This window comes from Aegilops tauschii, chromosome 3, assembly GCF_002575655.3.
Source record: "Aegilops tauschii subsp. strangulata cultivar AL8/78 chromosome 3, Aet v6.0, whole genome shotgun sequence".
NCBI lineage: Eukaryota > Viridiplantae > Streptophyta > Magnoliopsida > Poales > Poaceae > Aegilops > Aegilops tauschii.
In genome coordinates this window covers 421,173,476-421,195,819 of record NC_053037.3, presented here as the reverse complement: position 1 = coordinate 421,195,819, position 22,344 = coordinate 421,173,476, and the positions used below count along the sequence as shown (strand labels likewise).

At 42.9% G+C, this 22,344-nt stretch overlaps 1 long non-coding RNA gene across 1 annotated transcript; it reads right to left on the bottom strand.

Moving 5' to 3' along the window:
• Window positions 1–5,488: 5,488 nt before the first annotated feature.
• Window positions 5,489–6,183, bottom strand: LOC120976806 (uncharacterized). Its single transcript, XR_005773241.3, has 2 exons — window positions 5,860–6,183; window positions 5,489–5,776 (listed from the first exon to the last, which is right to left on the bottom strand). It is a non-coding gene; the product is annotated as an uncharacterized lncRNA (long non-coding RNA).
• Window positions 6,184–22,344: the final 16,161 nt, after the last annotated feature.

The following is a 22,344-nucleotide window of genomic DNA, read 5'->3' as shown; positions in this document are numbered from 1 at the left end:
AGGAATGTGTTATGGATCTGTTTTTTTACACAAGATTGTATACAAATTGCCTAGGTTTTCCCAATTTTTCAGACTTTTTAGAGTTACAGAACTATACAAAGTTTTGAGATTGCTACAGACTGTTCTGTTTTTGACAAATTAAGTTTTTCTATGTGTTGTTTGCTTATTTTGATAAATCTATGGGTAGTATCGAGGGGTATGAACCATGGAGAAGTTAGAATACAGGAGTTATAACACCATTATAAATTTAGAATGAGTTCACAACAGTACCTAAAGTGGTGATTTGTTTTATTATACTAACAAAGCTTACGAGTTTTCTGTTGAGTTTTGTGATGTGAAGTTTTCAAGTTTTGGGTAAAGTTTTGATGGACTACGAAATAAAGAGTGGCAAGAGCCTAAGCTTGGGGATTCCCAAGGCACCCCAAGGAAATATTCAAGGACAACCAAGCATCTAAGCTTGGGGATGCCCCGGATGGCATCCCCTCTTTCGTCTTCAATCCATCGGTAAAATTAATTGAAGCTATATTTTTATTCACCACATGATATGTGTTTTGCTTGGAGCATTTGCTTTTATATGAGTCTTTACTTTTTAGTTTGCCACAATCATCCTTGTTGTACACACTTTTTGAGAGGGACACACATTAATCATGGATTTATTAGAATACTCTATGTGCTTCACTTATATCTTTTGAGCTAGGCAGTTGCTCTAGTACTGCACTTATATCTTTTTAGAGCACGACGGTGGTTTTATTTTGTAGAAATTAATGAACTCTCATGCTTCACTTATATTATTTTGAGAGTCTTAAAAATAGTATGGAAATTTGCTTAGGTTATGAATTTAGTCCTAATATGATGGGTATTCAAGAGGGATATAATAAAAACTTTCATAAAGATCATTGAATATATGAGAAGTTTGATTCCTTGCATTTGTTTTGAGATATAAAGATGGTAATATTAGGGTCATGCTAGTGAGTAATTGTGGATTAGTAAGAATATTTGTGTTAAGGTTTGTGATTCCCGAAGCATGAACGTATGGTGAACCGTCATGTGATGAAGTTAGAGCATGATTTATTTTTGATTATCTTCCTTATGAGTGGCGGTCGGGGACGAGCGATGGTCTTTTCCTACCAATCTATCTCCCTAGGTGCATGCGTATTAGTACTTTGCTTTGATGGCTAATAAATTTTTTCAATAAGTATGTGAGTTCTTTATGACTAATGTTGAATCCAAGAATTATACGCACTCTCACCCTTCCACCATTGCTAGCCTCTCTAGTACCACAAAACTTTTGCCGGTGCACTAAACCCACCATTCCCTCAAAACAGCCACCATACCTACCTATTATGGCATTTCCATAGCCATTCCGAGATATATTGCGATGCAACTTCCATCGTTCCGTTTTATTATGACACGCATCATCATTGTCATATTATTCTCATATGCATGAGGCACATATAGAGTCATATTTGTTCTAGTATCGAGTTGTAATTCTTGAGATGTAAGTAAATTAAAGTATGATGATCATCATTATTAGAGCATTTTCCCTTGTGAGGAAAGGATGATGGAGCCTATGATTCTCCCACAAGTAGAGATGAGACTCCGGACTTAAAAAATGATAAAAAGAGGCAAATGAGCCCCCCTGAGGGAGTCCTGGACTAGGGGGTCCTCGGGTATCAGGGCTACTGGATATGGGCCGGACTAATGGACCGTGAAGATACAAAGCAGAAGGCCTTCCCCCTTGTCCGGGTAGGACTCTCCTATGCGTGGACGACAAGATTGGTGTCTGGATATGTAATTTCCTTCTTCCATGAACCGACTCTGCACAACCCTAGGCCCCTCCGGTGCGTATATAAACCAGAGGGTTTAGTCCGTAGAGGCTATCATAATCTACATAGGCTAGACAGCTAGGGTTTAGCCATTACGATCTCGAGGTAGATCAAATCTTGTAACCCATATACTCATCAAAGGCAATCAAGCAGGACGTAGGGTTTTACCTTCATTAAGAGGGCCCGAACCTGGGTAAACACCGTGTCCCCTTTGTCCCTTGTTACCTTCGATCCTCAGACGCACAGTTCGGGACCCCCTACCCGAGATCAGCCGGTTTTGACACCGACATTGATGCTTTCATTGAGAGTTCCTTTGTGCTGTCGATAGAAGGATCGATGGCTCGCCTTGTCATTAATGACGATATTACTTCTGGAAGGACCCTAACTCCAGGACAGGTCCTCCAGCTCGGCGGTTTTACCATGGGCGCTCGCTCGGCCGTTAAGCCAATGGCGGGCCCCATAATCGCAAACATCATCTCCGCATCAGTCTCGAACACTCCGAAAAGATGGATCCGACAGATGTCTCTTCTTTGAACGAGCTGCTAGATCGCATTGCCGCCCTGGGGGTCACAACAGACTATGATCGGATTGGGCTTAAACCCGACCAGAGGGAGATCAAGTCCCCACCGATCACCCATCTGGTAGCGGTCGTTGAGGAACGAGCCGAGGACGCTTCTTCCCCTAAGTTAAGAACCATCTATATTCGGATTTCTGAGCCCATCGAGCCGGATGCCCATCCTCGGGAAGAGACCTCGTGTCCTCCGAACATAGGATCAGGCATTGAGCCCGGAAGTCACCAGGACCTTCCTGATCCTGAGCTGGTGACCTCGGAGATTCTTCAAACTCCAGATCCAACCGTGGGTCGGGATTCGGATTTCAGCCCGCCCACCCACCACAATCAATATTCACCAAGCAATTCAAGCCCTCCAGACATATGTGACCTAATGTATGTACGGCAGCAACCTCATGAAATGGCCAATCACTTCTGGGCCAGATTCCTCCTTGTTAGAAACAAGATTAAAGATTGCTGCGACGACGACGCGGTTTCAGTTTTTTGCCAAAACTGTACGGACGAGGGAATTATCAATGCCCTCAACGGCCGCCGCATACATCACTTTACAGATCTGGCACACATAATACAGAAGTACTACGCGATGGAAAGTGCCTGGAAAGCCCAGACAGCCCGGTGGGAACCCCCTGCCTTTAAGCAACCCGCCGTACGGGCAAAGCAGATGCACCCTTACGAAGCATCTGACCACAAGTCCATTGACAAGAAAAACAAACCCTTCACGGGATACAGAACCGTCCTGGACGAACTGCTCGACAAGCCCTGCCAGATACATACGACGCCGAACACCGAACCAACGCATAGCCTTCGGGCATGTTGGGTACTCCGGCAAGTGGCTAAGAGCGGTGAGGCCATCCTCACCAGTACTACTCCAGAGAAGCATTCTCCGGAGGATGACGATTTCAACGTATTTATGATCTTTGAGACCTTTTCTTCAAATAATCGGCGTAAACGGGTGCTCCGCGACCTCGCCGAAATCAACCAAGTAGCCGCAAGGAACCCTTGGAGCAATACGACCATAACTTTCGCCGTCGATGACGAACCAAGGGCCCGATCAGTCCGAGCACCTGCCGCCTTGGTCTTAAACCCAATTGTGGACAGCTTTTGACTCACCAAAGTGCTCATGGACGGCGGTAGCGGACTTAACCTCATCTACAAAGATACGCTCGACAAAATGCAAATGGACAAGAGTCGCATCGAGCAAAGCAGTACCACCTTTCGAGGTATTATCCCCAGTCGAGAAGCACAATGCTTGGGGAAAATTAAACTTGATGTAGTATTCGGCACGCCTGGTAACTACAGGTCCGAAGAGTTGCTCTTCCACGTGGCCCCTTTCAACAGCGGATATCACGCCATTTTGGGGCGGGACGCCTTCGCAAGCTTCCAAGCCATACCCCATTACGGGTACCTGAAGCTTAAAATGCTAGGGCCCAACGGAGTAATCACTATCACCAGCGATCTGGATATAGCACTCTGTGCCGAAAACAAAACCGCGTCCTTGGCCCTTGAGGCACTATCTGAGGCCCTCGCGGCCGAGGAGTTAACCACTTTGCGTTCCACAGTGGACAAAGACGACGTTGTCCTTGACAAGAGGTCCAAATCCACCTCTTTCAAACCAGCAGACGAAATAGTCAAATTTCAAGTGCACCCAACGGATCCTAACAAGATAGCATCCATCGGAGCATAGCTGGATCCGACGGTCGATGCCGCCCTACGAGTGTTCCTGCGTGAAAATTGGGACATATTTGCCTCGCACCCGTCGGACATGCCTGGAATCCCACGCAGACTGGCCGAACATAGCCTCGACATAATAAAGGTGTTCAAACCAGTCAAGCAAACATTGCGGCGATTTTCTGAACCCAAATGACAAGCTATGGGGGAGGAGCTATCCAAACTACTCGAGGCTGGGTTCATTAGAGAAATCAAACACCCGGACTGGCTAGCCAACCTGGTCATGGTGCCGAAGAAGGATAAATCTTGGTGCCTTTGTGTCAATTTCAAAGACCTCAATAAGGCTTGCCCTAAGGACCCCTTCCCGTTGCCTCGCATTGACCAAATTATTGACGCGACTGCAGGACACGATTCTTTATGTTTCCTCGACGCCTACTCTGGATACCATTAGATTAATATGAAGGAGTCCGACCAGGCCGCAACAACATTTATTACCCTGTACGGGCCTTTCTGCTTCAACACTATGCCCTTCGGGCTCAAAAATGTTGGCGCCACTTACCAACGCATGATTCAAACATGTCTGGGAAAACAAATTGGCAAAACAGTGGAGGCATACGTGGACGATGTGGTCATCAAGACTAAACACGTCGAATCATTTGTGGAAGATCTGTGCCTCACATTCGACAACCTCCGAACATATGACACACGGCTCAATCCGGAAAAATGTGTCTTCGGCGTTCCAGCCGGGAAACTGCTCGGGTTCATTGTGTCCAATAGACGAATCGAAGCGAACCCAGCCAAAATCCGAGCCCTGTCACAATTGGCAACGCCAACAGACTTAAAGCAGGTCCAAAAACTAGCTGGGTGCGTGGCAGCCTTAAGCCGCTTTATCTCCAGATTGGGAGAAAAAGCACTACCACTTTATCGACTACTCCGGTGCGCCGACCACTTCGAATGGACGGACACGGCTACAGCTGGATTGGAAGAAATAAAGACCATGTATATTCATTTGTCAACTAATGCCTGGTCATACTAGAGAAGTGCACACACGCAAGGGCCCTAACAGGTTCTAATTGTGTACTTGGATGACCTTTAAGTACGTGGATGATTATTTCGCATAAATAAAGCCATATCGTCATTTTAACACAAGAAGCAGTCAGTTTGAGTAGCAAATTCGTTACTTATGGGGGCACCAAGAAGAGCTCCCTACACAAAGGAATCATTACCTGAGCGAGACATGCAATTCAAGCAGCCTTTCACGGATTCACCTTAACTGATAGCATATAACCATAAGATTTCATTTCTTGAAATATAAGGCCGTACCACCCCGCACAAAGGAAATAAGAGTTTTACAGCAGGTAAGTGGCCGCTGTGAGAAATTAAAGATAAAACACAACCTGATCATTCAACAGGTAAGACCAAATTTGAGGTGAAGTCACTAAATTGAGCACTTGTTTCCCCATTGGACATGTCGGAATTCACAAACATCCAAAAGGAGAAGATAATGTATCGGCCAAACTATCAAAATTACAAATTCTCTGTCAGGCACAACAAATGCACCAATCCATCAACCTAGACAGCAATATTAATAAAAAGTTATATTTTTTCCAGCGAACAATCCCGAATTTGACCACTATTCTTACTAAGAAACAAGTCAAGTATTCAAGTACATGTTTCTACTTCCTTAGCATCTATCCAGGAACTCATTACTCTGCAAAGAAGCTCAATTCAGGCAGAACAATCTGAGGAAACATACGACAACCAGAAAGAACAAGCGAAGCAAAGGAACCGAACCTGAGGCACCCGAGGAGGAATTCGCCATCTCTGCCGCCTGACCCAAATGATACCCGACAAGAATTGAGGAGCACGAGGACGATATGCTGACCCCATGCGCAGCTCCACGGATCTAGCCCCTCTCCGCCCCGAGGGCGACGGACTGTGACGGCGAGCACGAGGCCATGGAGGGGATCAATCAGCGCTTCACGATGGTGCATGTGTGGCTCGTAGGTTGACCATGGGCAGTGGGTGTCGGAATAGCTCACGTGTGGTTGGGGCAGTGCGCGGCCAGGCAAAGCTCGAGGGGTGACGGTGGCTGCTGCGTGTGTGCGCGTAGTTGCCGTGAGCGGCGACTTGCGGTGTGTTCGCCGCATCCAGTAACTGGGCGTGGGACGGTGACACACGGCGGTGGTCGGCCCCTTCGCTGCTCCTGCCACTTCTATAACTCACGGTGTCGAGCCGGCGACGACTCTGCTGAGCCAACGTTGTCTGAATGGAATCAAAGAGAGCAGGACTGGAAAACCTTATCTCTTTGGTCATTTTACATTTTAGCACTTATACTTAGTTTTCAGGCACACTTCTAAATCAAATCCGTCCTTTTTATGCATTTTTAATCATATGGACCCGTACAACTTTTTTTGGCATTCCATCACAATCGATTGGTGAAAGAAATGAATGTGGTTATCTGACATAGCATGAAGTATGATTTCGGCATGTCATACGATTTTGAAAAATTCCAAGGTGATTACGAAATTTATGATAATTATGCACATACACTTTATTAGAAGGGCTAGAATATTAGAAGGGCTAGAATATACACTGGACCAAAAGATTTGCTTTGGATTTACAAAAAAGTTGTCTAAAGTTAAGAAATATTTTGATTAACAGTTCTGATGTTGCTATGTATTAGTTTATTCTTTGACATATTTTTCTTTCGTTCTTGATAGCAATCAACATGACATTTTTTGATTTACTATTTTAACAAATGGAACTTTGCTTATGAAAACTTACATGAAACATGCCCAGGAACATCATGATGTAACATCACAAGAGTAGAATATACGGGAGGGCAATGAGGGAAATTATGCTTGAATGAATTTTTTTTACTTCTACTTTAACAAGCAATCGATTGATCAGTTCTGAATTAAATGCATATCATATTGATGTCTCTTTTATTTGTTCAAAATCATTGTTGCATGCACTGTCGCTAAGCACTTGTAGGTCGCATGGAACAATTTGCAAATGCTTTGCATCATTTCATTGAAGGTGCCGATCCGACGGAAGGCTCCACAGGAATGATATAAGCTACGAATGAATGTAATGTGGCCGGTCTTGTTTGCAAAAAAGGGCAATGCATAATTTCCATCTTGCAAGATGAAGCACTCATGCTGATAATAAATGTGTCATTTGCAAATTGTTCCTGTGCATGTCTTGCTTTTTTTACTACAAAGTCTTATTTTTTATCACATGGAATAAAAATAATATATATATACACATAGTGTATCGATGGGGCGTGGCGAGCACTGTTCTGGAGATCTTTACTTTTGACTGTATTGGAATGTTTCTTTCAACTTGGTGGATGGTCCCTTACTATGTAGAGACCAAACTAAAAAATTATATAAAAGATACATATTTGCTTATATAAATTTCCGTGACCAAAACAATTTGCTTTTGAGAGCCTCAAGTTATACAACAAATTTCATCTGTAAGGTATCAACAACGTGCATATGCGACAACTTCTCTGATGTGGTGCCCTTCCGTATGTACCCACAGTGTCCATTTACTGAAGATCGTATCATAAGTTACACGGGTGGACGCCCACCTATGGGATGACTGGAACATTTTGTAAAAGCTCTTTATCATTTCATTATTGGTACTAATGCCGCAGGGGGTTACACCAGGATCATTTGATTTCAAACTCCGATGTCAGTTACGCTCCATATTGCCACAGTAGAGCTATTGATGCGAAGCATCCTATGGTCATCCCCATGGACCTACCATCGTCTCACCAAGTGCCAAGAGGACCAATGACACGAGCACGAGCTAGAGCTGTCGAGACCAAGATGACTTCCTTCCTTTGTGATATTCCATATGATCCACTCGAGACATGGTTACTACCTAAGTCCGGAACGTTGTGCATGATCAGGTACCAAGAGGACCCTCCCAAAGATGCACATGAAGACGGCCAAGCCCCAAGTTCACGAACGAAGAGGAACGACGAAAGGGAAGAAAGACAGCCCTAGGGCCCGGACATCCTGCCCCAGCCCCGGACATCTGACCCCTGGAGTCATCCACAGCAGCAGCAGCTCAGCCGAGAAGCTACAGGGACCGGACATCCGGCCAGGCCCCGGACATCCGACCCGACAAGCCCAGATATCCGGCACCTCCCCCAGACTTCCGGCGCCCCGTCATAGAACCTCCAGGAGCTACCCCTGCCAGCTCGGACATCCGGCCCGTCCCGAGCCACCGGACATCTGGCCTCCAGCCCGGATATCCGGACCCCGCCTATCCAGAGAGCACTGAGACCAGCCCCGATCCCCCGGACATCCGGCACTAGCCCGAACATCCGGCACCTCGTGAAGGCCCGGACATCCAGCCCGACGCCCGGACGTCCAGCCTCCCCTGTCTGCACATAGTGTAAGGGCCCGACGCCCATGTACCCCTTCACCCCCTAGACTATATATACTACTCCTCCTCCACTTTTCTAGGGTTAGCAAAGTAGTAGCTCATTTGAGATAGAGCTTTGCTCTCCACTTGATACCTTCTCCTTCAGAGTTCACGACCTCTACGGAGAAGATCCCCCAAGTGGATTCAAGACCCCTCACGAGAAGATCTTCAAGACGTCCTCAGGGAGAAGAACTTGCTACTTGTATCATCCTTTGTTGATCGTGTATCGCGTATCTCTTTGTGTTTCGAGGATTTAGCACATGTGTAATCGAATCTTGTTGGTTTGAGTGAATCCTCTCATGTTTCCCTCATGTTTTCCCCGTGTTCTTTGTGTTCTTCGCGGGATCCGCTCCAATCGTGAAAGATCGGGCATCTGGAGTTCTACCCTACATCATCTTGGTATCATGAGCCAAGCTTGATCACGATTTTGGAGCCTCCCCTCTTTGTTTTCTAGCCTAATTTTGTTGTGTTCTTACCCAATTTTGAAAATCCCCACAAAAATAGCCCTCCCAATTTTTTCTTGTGATTTGTTGGTGTGATGAAGTTTTGTTGGATTTGATCCATGGATTTGATGTGCTGCAAGTAGATATAGCTTCCCCTAACTTTCCCCCCAATTCCATCCATGCAATCTCTCGAATTTTGCCCCGAAGTTTTGCCTTCCCCACGAGATCCACCGAGTTCGTCCACGGAGCCAGGACCCGGACATCAGGCCGGTACGCCCGGACATCCGGCCGCCCTGGAAATCCGGCCCCTGGCAGCAACAACGCCTCCACCACTCGTTTCTTCCGCCTAACTTTCGCCAATTTTGACCGGGCCTACACCAATACTTCCGCATACCACCACCGCTCTCCACAACCACCATTGCATACCCACTACAACCTCCGACAAATTTTGACACTTTTGGTCTTTGAGAAGTTGACTTGCGGTTCCCGTTTCCTAACGTGTTTCGGCTACTTAGGGACGGTTCGACAATGACAACACCGCCGCTCAACCTCGCCAAGGATTCAACATCGACCACCTTCACCATTTTGACACCCTGGCCGTAAGCAAGACGGTAACCTCTATATCATCTTGGTATTGTGGTATCCCATTGTACATTCATTCTTGCCATTGCATTGTTAACCCCTAGCCCATTTTTGTGTTACTTGCCTATCGAGACTAGCCTTTGAGTATTGCCGGCAACGTTACATGTGCACATTAGTGATCATTGCATATATCATCATCTTGGTGTCCCTATCTTGGTATCATCGCTTGTGTCACAAGGTTGTCATAGCATATACGCAATTGCTATCTTGGTTCGTGAAGTTTTGCATGAGAAAGATCTCAAAAGAGAAAGAGCCAAACAAGCTTTTAAGCAAAAGGTAAAGATAAGCAAACAGCTTTTAAGCAAGAACCATAGCAACATACTACATTAAGATTGTCATACTCGATCATCTTGCATCATACCACCGGAACACCATACATATAGCATACTTGGGATAGAAGTCGTTGCATTTTTGCTTTGTAGGTTGTGCACAAGTCTCGTATCTGCCTATTGTGCAATCGTGCTAGCGTCTCTCTAGTGTTGTGCAACAAGAGAATTTTCCATGGATTCCACAGTTTGAGCTCATTTTTGGTTGCACGACCCCATTTATCTATCTGTGTGTGTGTTTCTGTGTACCTTCATTTTGCTATTGGTCTACTTGTTGCATTTGAAAATTTGCGAATCTTTTCCAACATTACTGAATCTCGCTAACAATTGCATAAATTTTGTGCCAGCATCCTCGCCAAGCTCCACCAAAGGCTTTATTTGTGTAGGTGTGAGAACCGACAAGAATTGGTACCAATTGTGATATTTCCTTGCTACACTTTTGAGTGATCATTGATCCATCTTCAACTTTGGTCAAGGTACATTTGGTATAGTTGTTCTCTTTCTCCCACTCACATATTTGTTTGGAATGATGGATAGGACAAGTACTTCTACCAACCCACTCTTCCTCGAGCAAGACGATGACCCGAACACCTACGTCACCAAGAACCACCTCTTTGGCGCACAACGAGCTTTGCATCAAGAACAACAAGCATTGAGCGACCGCATCGACAACCTTGCCACCGACTTGCGCCTCTCCGACCAACGTACAAGAGACTACTTCGACAACAAGCTTGACGAACAAAAACAAGAGAACAATGCAAGAATGGATGAGATTCATGCCTTGTTGGTCAATTGCTCTTCTACCACTTCATCATATTCAAGACGGAGCAGCTCGAGTCGACACTCCGACGACACCATCTCCGGCTCAAGTACACCGACATCGAACACTCTTTGATGAGCCGCGCACCAAGACCGTCAAGCAAACTGCAATCCTTTACAAGGCAATCGCCCACAAGAGCAACTTGATGAGCAAGACGACATCGTAAAAATCAAGCTACATTTGCGCAAGCACAAGAAAGGCAACGCCAACGCCAACAAGAGGAAGCGCAAGCACGCCAACACCAAGACGAGCAAGATGCCAAAGCTTCCCGTCTACAACAACAATGGCATGAAGCACAAGCCCTTGAGGCGGAACGCGCCCTCCTCGACACCAATCATGTCGTCGCCGATCACAACCGATGTGTTAGATAAGAAGAACAAGCACTCCGCGAGCAAGTACAAGAACGTCTATATCAAGCATGTTTGCACCGACAAGTTCCACAAGCTCCTCCTCAAGCTAGGCATGAACGACAAGCTCGACAAGAACCACAACTTCACCAAGAGCAACAAGACAATGGGAATCCTCTATGCCAAGAGCAACTTGAAGTTGACAACCCTCCACGTCAAGGGCGTCATCACCCTCGACCCCAACACAATGAATAGCAATGCTACGACAAGCTCAAGTTCACCATGCCCAAGTTCACCGGAAGCAATGATCCCGAAGAGTACCTTTCATGGGCATTGAAGGTTGACAAGATCTTTCGTTTGCACAACTATGAGGAAGAGAAGAAGATCGCCATGGCATCCCTTGATTTCCAAGACTATGTCCTCATTTGGCGGGAGCAAGTCATCGAGCGTCGACAAGCAAGAGGTGAACCACCAATCACAACATGGGATCAAATGAAGGATGTCGTGAGAGCGTGTTTTGTACCAACCTACTACAACCGCGACCTCTTCAAGAAACTCCAAATCCTCAAGCAAGAAACAAAGAGCATTGAAGAGTACTACAAAGAAATGAGATTGCCATGATACGAGCCAATGTCACGCAAGATGATGAGCAAACTATGGCACGTTTCTTGAATGGAGTCAACCATCCTATCAAGAAGATAGCCGACTTCTTGCCTTACTCTAACCTCATTGAGCTAGTGCACCAAGCTACAAAGGCTGAACGACAAGTGCAAGATGACTTCAAGTATGCCAAGTTTTCTTCCAATTCCTACGGCTCCTCCTACAACCAAGCTTCAACGGTTTCGACATATCCTTCTACGACAAAGGCTACACCAAGCAACGACGACAAGTCAAGCTCCAAGAAAACCTCGACAACTTCAAGTCGTCCTCCTACTACAAGCAACTTCAAGCTGAGAGCTTCATCATCTATAACTCCACCGGACGAGAACATCAAGACAAGTTCCATCAAATGCTTCACATGTGGCGGCCGACGCCACAAGTCCTTCGAGTGTACAAACAAGCGCACCATGATCCTCAATGACGACAGAACCTATGACTCCATGAGTGAAGAGGAAATGGAAGTCCTTGAGCAAGTGGCCATGCAAAGATGATCAAGTCTTTTGTGACGAAGATACGAGCCCCGTCCTCGTTGTCTCCAAGGTCTTGACACTTCAACATCAACAAGAGGAAGACAAACGTTGCCACATCTTCCGCACCAAGGCAGGCATCAATGGTCGTTCCGTGAAGGTCATCATCGACGGAGGAAGTTGTCACAACTTGGCAAGTGAAGAACTATGCCCCAAGCTACAATTGATCAAGATGAAGCATCCTCGTCCCTACAAGGTCCAATGGCTAAGCGACTCCGCCGCTATCCAAGTGGAGCACACCGTGCAAGTTTCCTTCAAGATAGGAGCATATGAAGACACTTTGGAGTGTGATGTGGTTCCTATGTCCGTTTGCCATCTTCTTCTTGGACGACCTTGGCAACTCGACCGTGGCATCATCCACAACGGGCGAACCAATCACTATAGCTTCAAGATGAAGGGAAAGGAGTACGTGCTACGACCTATGTCACCAAGTCAAGTTATCGCCGACAAGCAAGAAACCACCCATCATGGAGAGAAAAGTGAGAGAGTGACCCACCAAAAGGAGAGTGAGCACCACAAGCCAATATTGAGTGGCTCCACGATGAGCGATAAGAAAAATCCAGTCCTTTTCGCCACCAAAAGTGAGATGAGAGAAGTGTGTGAGAACCCATCCAGTGTTATGCACTTTGTCCTATTGTGCAAGGATGAAGCACAAAAGACTAACACCTCTCACCCTCTACCTTTAGTGTTGTCTTCTTTATTGCAGGAATTCCAAGATGTTTTCCTCGACGAGCTACCTCTGGGACTACCTCCACTACGAGGCATTGAACACTGCATCGACCTCATACCCGGAGCACCTCTTCCTAACAAGGCACCCTACTGCGTCAACCCCGAGGAAACCAAGGAGATCCAACGGAAGTACAACAACTCATCGACAATGGCCATGTAAGAGAAAGCTTGAGCCCATGTGCCGTATCGGTAATCCTTGTTCCCAAGAAAGATGGTACTTATCGCATGTCTTCGGATTGTAGACCCATCAATGCTATCACGGTCCGCTATAGATATCCTATTCCTCGCCTCGATGACATGCTAGAAGAACTTAGTGGAGACACCATTTTCTCTAAAACTAACCTTAAAAGTGGCTATTACCAAATCCGCATACAAGAAGGTGACGAATGGAAAACCGCATTTAAGACCAAATTTGGCTTGTATGAGTGGCTAGTTATGCCAATGGGTCTCTCCGAGGCACCCGGTACATTTATGCGTGTTATGCATTTTCTTCTTCGCCCCTTGATGACCCACAAGTATAGGGGATCGATCGTAGTCCTTTCAATAAGTAGGAGTGTTGATCCCAACGAGGAGAAGAAGGAAATGACAAGTGGTTTTCAGCAAGGTAATGTCTGCAAGCACTAAACTTATAAGTAGCGAGTAGTTTGATAGCAATATAATTTGTAACGAGCAAGTAACGATAGTAGTAACAAAAGTGCAGCAAGGTAGCCCAATCCTTTTGAGGCAAATGACAGGCCAAAACGGTCTCTTATGATAAGCAAAGCGTTCTTGAGGGTACACGGGAATTTCATCTAGTCACTTTCATCATGTTGGTTCGATTCGTGTTCACTACTTTGATAATTTGATATGTGGGTGGACCGGTGCTTAGGTGTTGTTCTTACTTGAACAAACCTCCTACTTATGACTAACCCCCTCGCAAGCATCCGCAACTACGAGAAAAGTATTAAGAATAAATTCTAACCATAGCATTAAACTTTTGGATCCAATCGGTCCCTTATGGAATAGCGCATAAACTAGGGTTTAAGCTTCTGTCACTCTCGCAACCCATAATCTAATAACTACTCCACAATGAATTCCCTTAGGCCCAAATATGGTGAAGTGTCATGTAGTCGACGTTCACATGACACCACTAAGGGGATCACAACATACATACTATCAAAATATAGAACACAATCAAGTTCACGTGATTACTTGCAACAAGATTTCTCCCGTGACCTCAAGAACAAAAGTAACTACTCACAAATGATAATCATGCTCAAGATCAGAGGGGTATTAGATAGCATAATGGATCTGAACATATAAGCTTCCACCAAATAAACCATATAGTAATCAACTACAAGATGTGATCAACACTACTAGTCACCCACAAGAACCAATCTGAGGTTCGGGTACAAAGATTGAACACAAGAGATGAACTAGGGTTTGAGAGGAGATGGTGTTGTTGAAGATGTTGATGAAGATTGCCCTCCCCAAGATGGGAGAGTTGTTGGTGATGACGACGACGATGATTTTCCCCTCCGGGAGGGAAGTTCCCCCGGCGGAATCGCTCCGCCAGTGGGCAAAAGTGCTCCTGCCCAAGTTCCGCCTCGAGACGGCGGTGCTTCGTCCCAAAAGTCCTCTCCTTATTTTTCTACGTCAAAATGACTTATATACCAGAAGAGGGGCACCAGAGGTTGGCTAGGCTGAGCACAACCCACCAGGGCGCGCCTTGGGGCCTGGCACACCCTGGTGTCTTGTGCTCACCAGGTGGCCCCCCTCCGGTAGTTATTTGCTCCAGTATTTCTTATTTATTCCATAAAAAATCCTCGTGAAGTTTCAGCTCATTTGGAGTTGTGCGGAATAGGTGGCCTGACGTAACTTTTTCAGGTCCAGATTTCCAGCTGCCGTGATTCTGCCTCTTTGTGTGAACCTTGCATATTATGAGAGAAAAGGCATTAGAATTACTCCAAAAAGCATTATTATGCAAATAAACATTATAAATAGCATTAGGTAAACATGATGCAAAATGGACGTATCAACTCCCCCAAGCATAGACCTTGCTTGTCCTCAAGCGAAAACCAAAATCGAAAACATGTCCACATGCTTAGAGAGAGAGAGGTGTCGATAAAAACAAAATACGGACATAGAAGCATCATGTAAATTATTATAACAGCAAGAAACTTAAACATGAAACTTTTATCATCGAACTTTTATCCTAGACTTCTCATGAATAAGTAACAATTCATCACAACATCGAAGTATAAAGCATAAACTCTATTGGAAACCAACAAACTATGTTCTCGTCAACTTTGCAACTACAATTCATCATCTTTTCAGGAAGGGTCACGTATCGGAGCCTTTTTGGCAAGTCCACATACTCAACCATCATATAGTCTTCTATGATTGCTAACACTCACCGCATACACATGAGCAAAACGTTTCAACCGGACACACAGAAAGATAGGGGCTTATAGTTTTGCCTCCCAACATACTCACCTCAAGGGTGATGTCAACAATAATAACTCATGCTATCCATATCCAACTAGATATATGTGCCTAGATCTTTCCTCACCACATGATGCTTGCCAAAAGAGGAAAATAAAAAGGAATAGAGAGAAAAACATTGACTCTTGCATAAAAGTAAATACATAAAAGTAAAAGATAGGCCCTTTGTAGAGGGAAGCGGAGGTTGCCATGCGCTTTTTGTTTGTATGCTCGATCCCTTAGTGCAAAAGAACGTCACGTTGTATTGCCCCTTGTGATAGCAACCTTTATTATGCAGTCTGTCTCTTTTATTCTTTGCCATCACAAGTTCGTACAACACTCAATTTTTTCTTACACTAAATGATCTAACACTTTTAGCAGCAATTTTTATTGCCTTATTGCACCGATGACAACTTACTTGAAGGATCTTACTCAATCCTTAGGTAGGTATGGTGGACTCTCAAAAATAAGATTTGGGTTTAAGGGTTTTTGGATGCACAAGTAGTATCTCTACTTGGTGCGGAATTTTGGCTAGCAAAGATGGGGGGCAAGCACCACATGTTAAAGGATCTATGACAATATAACTTCTATGTGAATATGAACAAACATAAATCATTACGTTGTCTTCCTTGTCCAACGTCAACATTTTTGGCATATAATATTTTGATGGGGGCTCACAATCACAAAAGATTTCTAAGATAGTGTATTTGCATGTGAATCTTCTCTTCCCTTATTAATTCTTTCATGAATTGCATCATTGACCAATGCTATGTTTGCCAATCTCCAATAAAATTTTCTACTTATACTTTTCCTTATGTGATGTCATTACTTACCATAAGATTAGCATATGATCCTTTTTTATTTATTTCCTTTCTTTTTATTGAAACAAGAAAGTAAAGAAAACAAAACTCAAAATAAACTTTATTATATATCTTGCACACGATTACAAAGATAGATCACTAAGCAAACTCTCGAAAATAAAGGATCGAACTAAACTTTTATTTATCTAAAGCAAAAAAGATAACTATGGATCGAACTAAGGTAAATAAAGGCAAAACATAGTGGAGGTGATACGATACTGGGGCACCTCCCCCAGGCTTGGCACAAGCCAAGGGGAGTGCCCATACCTGATACTCAATTTTATTTTGGTGATGAAGAAGGAGGTGGTGGTGATGAAGTAGAGGCAATCTTGTCCTTCATGATCAAGAGATTCTCCAATCTACGAATGATGCTCTGGAGGGCGATGATGTGCTCTTGCAACAGAATATTTTCACGGGTGAGATATTTATTTTGCACACGAACCGTTTTGATGATCCGAAAGGATTCGATCTCGGTGGGGGTGAGATGATCATAGTAAGGTTTAAGGATATCTTCTTCTTCCTCAGTAGGCCAGGCCTGCTCGACCACCGACGCTTGATCTCCGGTAGCCTCCTTGCTCTTGTCCCCTTTGATGGCTTCTACGGGTTCTTCTCTCTTCAGCTCGATCTTCATCAACCAAGCATCCTTTTCCACGTTGTTGGAGGAGGAATAAGACATGATGCCTGGCTCAACAGATCTGGCCGAAAACAACAAGAAAAGAAAATAGAAGATTTCTCCGCGATGCGGTGGTCAATAGGTTTGGGGGTATATAAAGATTTTTTATCTTGGGAAACAAGCAAACGGAAGAAAAACTGAGTCCGGAGGGTACCCGAGGTGGGCATAACCCACCTGGGCGCGCCTGGCAAGCCAGGCGCTCCCTGGTGTCTTGTTCCCACCAGGAGTGCCTTCCTGGTTGTTTCTTATTTTCCTAATTTTTGTTATATTCTAAAACGGACAGAAAATATTTTTATGGATTTTTCGGAGTCTGTTTACTTACCGTATCACGTACCTCCTCTTTTTCACGATTCTGGAGTGTTCAAGGAGTTTTCGTTTATGTGTTCTTCCGGTGTCATAGTTTGGACCATATTGCTTTCAACATTAATGGGCGTACCTGAGATATAATGTTTTATTCGTTGCCCATTAACAACCTTCGGGTTAGTGCCTTCAGCATTATTTATTTTGATGGCTCCAGATTAGTAAACCTCCTCGATAACATTGGGTCCTTCCCATTTAGAAAGGAGTTTTCCTGCAAAGAATCTGAAACGAGAGTTGTACAAAAGAACATATTATCCAACTTTGAACTCATGCTTTTGGATTCTTTTATCATGCCATATTTTAACTTTTTCTTTAAATAACTTTGCATTTTCATAAGCTTGGGTTCTTCATTCATCTAATGAGCTAATATCAAATAACCTCTTCTCACCAGCAAGTTTGAAGTCATAGTTGAGTTCTTTAATTGCCCAGTAAGTTTTATGTTCTAACTCAAGAGGCAAATGACAAGCTTTTCCATAAACCATTTTATAAGGAGACATACCCATATGATTTTTATAAGCTATTCTATAATCCCAAAGTGCATCATCTAATTTCTTAGACCAATTCTTCCGGGACCTATTAACAATCTTTTGCAAAATTAATTTTATTTCTCTATTGCTAAGTTCAACTTGACCACTAGACTGAGGATGATAGGGTGATGCAATTCTATGGCTAACATCATACTTAGCAAGCATTTTACGGAAAGCACCATGAATAAAGTGTGAACCACCATCAGTCATTAAATATCTAGGGACTCCAAACCTTAGGGAAATAACTTCTTTAAGCATTTTAATAGAGGTGTTGTGATCAGCACTACTAGTTGGAATAGCTTCTACCCACTTACTAACATAATCAACAGCAACCAAAATATGAGTATACCCATTAGAAGAAGGAAAAGGTCCCATGCAATCAAATCCCCAAACATCAAATGGTTCAACAGCAAGTGAATAATTCATAGGCATTTCTTGACGCTTACCAATATTACCTATTCTTTGACATTCATCACAAGATAAGACGAACTTACGAGCATCCTTGAAGAGACTAGGCCAATAAAACCCAGATTGCAATACCTTGTGAGCAGTTCTGTCTCCCGCATGATGTCCTCCATATGCTTCGGAGTGACATTTCCAGAGGATTTGTTCCTGTTCATGCTCAGGTACACAACGTCTAATAATACCATCTACTCCTTTATAAAGATGTGGGTCATACCAAAAGCAATGTCTTAAATCATAGAAGAATTTCTTCTTTTGTTGGTATGTGGAACTAGATGGTATGTATTTAGCAACAATATAATTAGCATAGTCAGCATACCAAGGAGTCTTATGAGAAACATTTATTGCAGCTAACTGCTCATCAGGAAAACTATCATTAATAGGTTGTGGGTCATCAAGAATATTTTCAAGCCTAGACAAGTTATCAGCCACGGGGTTCTCAGCTCCTTTTCTATCAGTGATATGCAAATCAAATTCTTGTAGCAAAAGAACCCACCTAATAATTCCAGGTTTAGCATCTTTCTTTCCCATAAGATACTTTATTGCAGCATGATTAGTATGAACATTTACTTTTGAGTCTACAATATAAGATCTAAATTTATCACAAGCAAACACCACTGCTAGAAATTCCTTTTCGGTAGTAGCATAATTTCTTTGTGCACTGTCTAGAGTTTTACTTGCGTAGTGAATAACATTCATGTTCTTATCAACTCTTTGTCCTAGAACAGCACCAACAACATAATCACTAGTATCACACATAATTTCAAAAGGTAAGTTCCAATCAGGTGGTTAAACAATAGGTGCAGAAATTAAGGCTTTCTTGAGCGTTTCGAAGGCTTCTAAACAATCAACATCAAAAACAAAAGGAATATCCTTTTGCAAAAGATTTGTAAGAGGCCTAGAAAATTTAGAGAAGTCTTTGATAAATCTCCTATAGAAACCATCATGACCAAGGAAACTACGAATACCTTTGATATCTTTAGGACATGGCATTTTCTCAATTGCATCAACCTTAGCTTTGTCCACCTCAATACCTCTTTCAGAAATTTTATGGCCCAAAACAATACCTTCGTTAACCATAAAGTGGCACTTCTCCCAATTCAAGACAAGATTTGTTTGCTCACATCTCTGCAAAACTCGATCAAGATTGCTTAAACAATCATCAAAAGACTTCACATATACAGAAAAGTCATCCATGAAAACCTCAACAATCTTTTCACAAAAATCAGAGAATATAGCAGTCATGCATCTTTGAAAGGTAGCAGGTGCATTGCATAAACCAAAAGGCATACGTCTATAAGCATAAGTTCCAAAAGGGCAAGTAAAAGTGGTCTTTTCTTGATCAGGTTGAGAAACATGTATTTGTGAAAAACCAGAATATCCATCAAGGAAGCAAAAATGTGTGTGCTTAGATAACCTTTCTAGCATTTGATCAATAAAAGGCAGAGGGTAATGATCTTTTCTAGTTGCTTTGTTTAATTTTCTAAAATCAATAACCATTCTATAGCATGTAACAGTTCTTTGTGGAATAAGTTCATTCTTGTCATTAGGAACAACAATTATACCTCCTTTCTTAGGGACACAATGAACAGGACTTACCCATCTACTATCAGCTATGGGATAGATTATACCTGCTTCCAGAAGTTTTTATATTTCCGTTCTCACCACTTCTTTCATCTTTGGATTTAACCGACGTTGGTGATCAACAACGGCTTTAGCATCAGGTTCCATATTAATCTTATGCTGACATAGAGTGGGACTGATGCCTTTAAGATCATCAAGAGTATATCCAATAGCATCTCGGTGCTTCCTTAGAACTTTCAATAATCTTTCTTCTTCATGTTCTGAAAGGTTAGCACTAATAATAACAGGATATATCTTCTCATCAAGATAAGCATATTTCAAAGTGTTAGGCAATTGTTTTAATTCGAACACAGGGACACATTTAGGTGGAGGAGGACCTCCTAGAGTTTCAATAGGCAAATTGTGTTTAAGCAGAGGACATTGTTCAAAGAAAATCTTATCTACTTCATTCTTTCATGCATATGCAAATCATTCTCATGGTCTAGCAAATATTGTTATAAGGGATCAGTAGGAGGTGCAGCAATAGAAGCAAGACCAATAATTTCATCCTTACTAGGCAATTCTTCCTTGTGATGCTTTATACTAAACTTGGAAAAATTAAACTCATGAGACTCATCACCAAAGCTAACACCGACAGTTTGTTTCTCACAATCTATTTTAGCATTAACAGTGTTTAAGAAGGGTCTACCAAAGATAATGGGACAAAAGTCATCTTGTGGGGAACCAAGAACAAGAAAAACAGTTATTTTCCCACACAAGACTTCAACATCTCTAATAACCCCAAGAGGTGTGATGGTGTCTCTATTAGCAAGTTTAATAGTAACATCTATGTCTTCTATTTCAGTGGGTGCTATGTCATTCATAATTTCTTGATATAAAGTAAAAGGAATAGCACTCACACTAGCACCTATGTCACATAAACCATGATAACAGTGATCTCCTATTTTAACTGAGACAACAGGCATGCCAACAACAGTTCTATGTTTATCTTTTTCATCGGGTTTGGCAACTCTAGCAGCTTCATCACAGAAGTAAATAACATACCCATCTATATTTTCAACCAGGAGATCCTTAACCATAGCAACACTAGGTTCTACTTTGATTTGTTCAGCTAGTTTAGGTGTTCTAATATAACTTTTATTGACCACAGTTGAACCTTTAGCATGTTCCTTCATCCTAACAGGGAAAGGTGGTTTCTCAATATAAGTAGTAGGAACAACTGGATCAACATTATAAATAATAGTTTCTTCTTTAGTAACTACTGGTTCTTTAATCTCATCTTTAATAGGTGGGTGATATTTAAACCACTTCTCCATAGGGAGATCAACATGAGTAGCAAAAGATTCACAAAAGGAAGCTACTATCTCAGAGTCAAGTCCATATTTAGTGCTAAACTTTTGAAAAGCATCAGTTTTCATAAAAGATTTAACACAATCACACTTAAGCTTAATTAATACCTGATTCTTTACCTTCGTTGAGTTCCCAATCATTAGAGTTACGTTTAATTCTTTCTAAAAGATCCCACCGGAAATCAATAGTCTCCTTCATAAAGAAACGAGTACAAGAAGCAGTATCGAGCATGGATCGATCATCATGAGAAAGCCGAGCATAAAAATTCTGAATAATAATTTCTCTTGAGAGCTCATGGTTGGGGCATGAATATAACATTGACTTAAGCCTCCCACAAGCTAGAGCAATACTTTCTCCTTCACGAGGCCAAAAATTATATATATAATTCTGATCATGATGAACTAGATGCATAGGATATTTTTTTTGGTGAAACTCCAATTTCAATCGATTCCAATTCCAAGATCCAATATCATCGCATAGCCTATACCATGCCAATGTTTTTCCCTTCAAAGATAAAGGGAAAACCTTCTTCTTAGCTTCATCTCTGGGTAAACCTGCAAGCTTAAATAATCCACAAATTTCTTCCACATATATCAAGTGCATATCAGGATGTTCGGTTCCATCTCCTGCATAAGGATTAGCTAGCAGTTGTTCTATCATACCCGAAGGAATTTCATATTCAGTATTTTCAGTAGGTGCAGTGGGTTGAGGGGCAACTAATTGTGGTTCCAATCGAGGTGAAGATACCCCGAACAAACCCCTCAAAGGATTGTTCTCCATAGTAACAAGTGACAATAAATTCCAGCACGTAGTAATAATTTTTCCTTACCAATTTCCACTTACCAAGAGCGCTTCACTCCGCGGCAACGGCGCCAGAAAAGAGCCTTGATGACCCACAAGTATAGGGGGTCGATCGTAGTCCATTTGATAAGTAAGAGTATCGAACCCAACAAGGAGCAGAAGGAAATGACAAGTGGTTTTCAGCAAGGTAATGTGTGCAAGCACTGAAATTATAAGTAGTGAGTAGTTTGATAGCAAGATAATTTGTAATGAGCAGGTAACG